Here is a 6,000-nt window from a genome sequence, read left to right as displayed (position 1 = left end):
GCATGAATATTGAAATCACCACAAAGAACAATTCTGTCATAATTTAAAACCAGAGTAGATAAAAAATTCCAGAAGTTCTGATAAAAATCCTCCAGGCGGTTTTGGTGGGCGATAAATTATAACAAATATGATAGGTTGCAGCCCTCCAACTTTAATCTTTGAGCTTCAAAGGAGTTAAATTCATCCCGGCGTATCTGATATTTAAAATTTTTTCTATACACGCTCACTAGCCCACCACCACGACCACTGACCCTGGGTTGACTAAAACAATCATATTGGGGCGGACACAGTTCAGCTAGCTGGCTATAGTCATTCATTTGCAACCAGGATTCAGTTAAAAACATAAAATCTAGATTTGCAGACAAAATAAAATCATTTAAGATAGATAAAGTCTTACTTGACAGTGATCTCACATTGAAGAGAGCCATTTTAAATGAGTTTGTTTTGTGCTGGAGTTGGTGCAACTGTCCTAATCCTTATAAGATTACTATGATTTCTGTGTGGGATGTGCACATTTTGGTTTACTGATCTTTGGAACAGCACAAACAGTGTGTGCTGTGTGTGCTGCATGAAAGATTAGTTATTCACGTAAGTCTCATACACCGCTATATGTAACTGTAAAGCCAAATAACTTCTGAACTCCTAAACTTGAGGCATTAAAAGGCATGCCTATCAGAAATAAAAACTTAACAGAGTTTAGACCAGACAAATATGGGCATTTGGTTGGAATTTGAGTGTTGACATTGATGGCTGTATTGTTTTTGAAAGCTCAAGGCTATTACAAAGACAGCATTTTTTCATCTATACACTATGTATATATTCATTTTCTCTGCTTTCCTAGTTAGGCTACTAGAATACTGCAGCTAGAATCTTGACAAAAAACAAAACATGTGACCATATAACATCCCTTCTGGCCTCTCTTCACTGGCTACCAGTGCAAGCTTGAGGTGATTCTAGGACCTTTACTTTAATTGCATGGACTTGCACCATGTATCTGAGCTAATTATCCCACATACACCAGCATGGTCGTTCCTTCTGGTTGTTCACAAGAAATATATTTCATGTTCCTAACAATGCCAATGTCCCTCATCTCTTTAAAAATATAATTTTAGGATTTAGTACTGATGCTTAAATGTGGGTGTTTTATTTATTTATTTAATTAACTTTTAACTGATGTGTTATTCAGCTATTTGTATTTGATTGCTATGCTTTAATTGTAAAGTGTTGCGAGTCCATGCTGCGCTGTGATTTTATACTTTAAATTAGTGTTTTTTCAACAGGGTGGTACCGCCACCCAGCTGCCAGGATAGCCGAAGACGATGGGGGCGCTGGAAGCAAAATTTTGGAAAGGGGGGCGCTGAGCTGCTTTTGGGGGGCGTTTGTTAGTTGGAAATTCTAAGGCGAGTTTAAACTTTAAACTACTTGGAAAAAACTGTGGTCTTCAATATTAAAACCTGCCAGTTTAGTCCACTGTTAATGAATGAGACATTGTATTTTTTCTCTGTCAGCTCCATGCTGCCTTCACGGGAACGGAAAGTCAGACTATCATCTGTAACATTTTACCCACATGGCGTGTAGACTCTGGAAAATTGACGCTTCTTTCTTGGTATTGCCGTGAAAACATGTTAATTTACTATTATAATACACCATGAATGTCTTGTTATCGCAGTGGTTACACATTTATAAGAGTGATATCCACTTTTGGACTTACCCTGAAAGCAACTTTGCTGCGACACCAGCAAGTGACTCGCACTGTGTTAACAACAATAATAATAATAACAACAATAAAAAAAAATATTAACAATATTCAGGGCAAATAGCCAACATCTATTTTGATGAGGGGCGGTGAGGGACCTGCATAATGGATAGGGGGGCACTGGCCCAAAAAAGGATGAGAACCACTGCTTTAAATATAATTTACTGATTGGCATAAAATACCTTTACAATATCTGCTTAGTTTTTAAGCAGTCAAGCACTTACAACAAACTCTAGAGGCAGAAATAATCTTATACTGAGTGACTGGAAAAATACAAACACTTGTGATGCAATGCAATGCAACAAAATAGCTCTGTGGTTTAAAATGCTCAGTGTGTGTTGTGACTACTTCAGTTTGTGTTTGTGATTGAATTCTATGGTACATTTCAATGTTTACTTACTCAACCTTTTCTATACAATGCAATGTAATGCAATACCATCAATACCACCACCATTGCCCTTATTGCATATTGACAGTGTAGATACAGACGGCACGGGAAGCGATATAGGAATATAACATGTTGCAATTTTAATTTCAAGGGATTGGTCGACAATCAGAAAAAAAGAAAATGGCAGCCTTATTCTTTACAAAAGCTTTACAGGGTACCTTGTAACATAGCAAGCAGAAGGCTCAATTTGCTTCTTGCATTCTATAATCATTCTATTTACTGCCAATAAAACTGGCAACTGCCCTTCTGTTTAACTCCAAACCAAATGTGATTATTTCTACTACCACAACAGCTGTGTAAACTAATCTCAAAATCAAATCTGCAATATTTAGAGATAAACAATTGTCATTTTCATGAATTCCCCAAAATGGAGAGAGAGAATATGATTGTGTAAAACAGCCTTCAGTCCAAACATTGATGTCCACATTCACCACAAATGAATGCATTGCAAACAAAATGTCAATTGTAACTTTTAAGGGCGTAGAATTATGTAGGCACAGCAGGACCACGTCCCTACCAATTTACAAGGACTACTGAATTGTCCCAATAATTTTGATCAAAACATTTAAATATAGATACTGTTCTCAGTCAGTGTCTAGTTAATGTTTCTTGTACACAAACAGTTAACAGTGAGACGCAAATTAGTGAGAGAATAACATAAACCAAAGGGTTGTCTGTCAACTACAAAGGAAAATGACTGCCTCTGTAATAATACAACAATAATAGTAATCTAATTAATCTAATTTCTAGAATTAAGTCATAATAAACATAACAAAAGTTTGGACTGCAATGTGGCCTCTTTCCTCTGACTGGTAGCTCTGTGTTGCTGCTGTCTCTGAGTCCCCCACCCCAAGCTTTGCTCTGTTTGGGACTGTCTCACTACTGCATGATACTTCCCACTTCAGAGGCTGTGAGCTGCACTTTATTGGAGATGGTGAAGTTAACCTTTTTGTGAACTCGTGAGATTTATGCCCGATGAGAAATGCTTTCACTAAGTTTCGGTTATCCGATGAAGAGCAGCACACTTGACTCATTTAGTAGATATCAAGACATAACAAAAAAGCCTCAAGAACCTATACCCTAAACTCAACAGGAAGTCAGCCATTTTGAATTTTATGGTCATTTTTGGATGATTTACACACTCTACTTTAGTACTTTAACGAACTCGTCCTAGGGATTTAGTCGGATCGACTTCAGATTTCTGCTGTGCCTTCTAAAGGCATTGATGATGAAAAGTTGAGCTATCTGTGAGTTTTCGTCGATGGGCGCTACACGTGCGAGGGCCCGCCCAACGCTGCTTGCAGCTTTAATTTCTCATTAAAATCACAACTTTTTTCTCAAATTATTACGACTTTATTTACAAAATGTGACAGAACACAAATATGTGGGATAGATTTTGAATTTGTAGAAAGTTTTGAACCTAAGCTGAAAACTTGCTGAATCACAGGATCTATTAAAGTCCAGGAGTTTAACCTTGAGGTGATCCTGTCACATAAGTGTTTAATGCTCAAGGCTTTATGGAGGTATTCGTTTATTGTTTATTTATTAACCTCTATAGTGGCTGTATGACAGAAACAAAGGAGGAAGTCAGATGATGACTTTCACACAGGAAACTGAGGTTTGAGTATGAAGCCAGGTCAAGTTGACTTATTTAAATTTTAAGTTAAATAATGTTATGTAAGTGACTTACTTATTTTGAGTTACTTACTTATTTTAACCCAGACCACGATCTTAACTAAGTAGTAGCTAAACTTAATCAAGTAGTTTTGTTACCTAAACCTATCCAAACTGTGACCGTTTCGCAACGTTAACCATGTGTTTAACATCATGTGTAAACGTCATGTGACTTACATCATGAACTTAAGGTCCAGGACGCCTGTTGCTGGACTGTTACTTTTGAACAGACACATATGTTGTTTTGGGAAACGCTCATATATGCCGTGGTACATCCAACGGTCATATATGTTGTTTTGGGAAAATTTACAATTGACCCTTCACTAAGCCACGCTCCGAATGTGAAAACCTTCAAATGTCTAATGCAAACCTTTCTGTCTCCTTTCTGAGATTGCTTTTTTCATTTTCCCAAAAATTAGACAATGTTTTACCAGGGATTGCAGTTATAGACAGTGGCAGCGTCGTGATAAACCAACAGCTCAGATAGTTTGTCAGGCTTAGCAACAGTAACTAAGGGGAGCGTTCGCTTAGCAAAGGGTCACTTAACCTATTTTATCATTTAGGTATGAGGATGTGTTGCTCACATAATATGTGTCCCCTCCAATGTTCAAACAAAACCTACGCCCTTCAGTTTTTTAGTGGCCAACAAAAAAACAATGAACTGTAGCTGTACGTTATGTACATTACTGTTATGTTGTGCCCTTAAGAAGGGGAAAAGTAACGGGAGAAGGTTGAAGAAGCACACACACGCAGCTCTCTTCTTCACTCGTCTGTTCTTGAACAATGTATACAAAAAAACATACATTTCAATATTCATGCACTCATCGGATTCAGGACCACAGTCACAAGTATCTTCTTAATGCATTCTAAATTATCTTTTTAACTAAATTACCCTATGAAATGTGAATTAGTTTAGCCAAAGTTATCAAATGCATTTTAATACACCTTTTTAAATGAGTTCCCACACAACACTAAAATGAATTATACTTTTAACATTATTCATTGTCTCAGCATGACATGAACTCACCCACACAGTGACAAATACACAATAAATCTTACGGCTAAAATATGTAGACTAGCAGTAGCTAACTTAAACACCAACAACAAAGTAAACGCTTGGGCATGGCGTTTCTGGCTGCTAGCATGACGTTACACATCTTCCCAGTTAGCACGAAACTCTAAACAATATACACATGCAAAAACGTTTCTTTTACTCATATAAAACCACAGTAACAGAACGAAATGTACAATCAACATGTGTTAAAGTTTACATTGCTTTGTGAGTGGTAATTACCTTAAGAAGGGGAAAAGTAACGCAAGAAGGTTGAAGAAGCACAGACACGTAGCGCTCGCCTTCACTCGTCTGTATAGAATGAGGAAGACAAGCGCGATCCCCCTACTGGAGCCCCGAGGCATTACCAACACGTCGACGAGCAATTAACCCACACATTCAAGGATCAGCATTATCTGCATTCCACTTCTTAGTATTACTTGCTGTATAGTTTTAAACAGTTACAAAACTTAATACACATTCTAATATAAACATTAATATACCAACTATTGTAAATGTAATTTCCTGAAAATGGAATATTGTAGTAATGTAATAAACTTAAAAATGAGTTTACTTTTCAAATAGATTACTTGGTATCAAAATGAGTTATGAACTATATTGCCACGTACCAATTGTCACATTTACAGAGCCTTTTTAAGTAAAAAAAAAAATGCAAATGCTGTTTTAATTTGTGCTCTGTAATCCTCCATATCAAAAATCTTTTAAATAGACCAGAAAGGCATTCATGTTTTCTGTGGCAGAGTTCCAAAGTAATTCATTTTCCTGTTGGTTGAATAGATTGTTTTGACTTTCACTTTGCTGTCTAAATTTATAAGATGATAAATGTGCAGCTTCAGGATTAGCTTATGGTAATGTGATGCTTTTATTCATTACGCACAGACAACACACACATCTGTACCCTCAACATCCTTTAGATGATTTCTTTTAATCCAGTTTCCATTGTGTAACAGAGGATTCATATATTTAATGTGAACTACACTGTTTTGGTCAGTTTTTGCCAGCTCTCTGGCTTAGAGCAAACATGTTCTGGCAAACATATGATGCTCAGGC

The sequence above is a fragment of the Micropterus salmoides genome, unplaced genomic scaffold (assembly GCF_014851395.1).
Source record: "Micropterus salmoides isolate LMB-PRFRI ecotype aquatic unplaced genomic scaffold, ASM1485139v1 Ms_hic_scaffold_17, whole genome shotgun sequence".
Taxonomy (NCBI): Eukaryota; Metazoa; Chordata; class Actinopteri; order Centrarchiformes; family Centrarchidae; genus Micropterus; species Micropterus salmoides.
Note: the sequence above shows the minus strand (reverse complement) of the source record.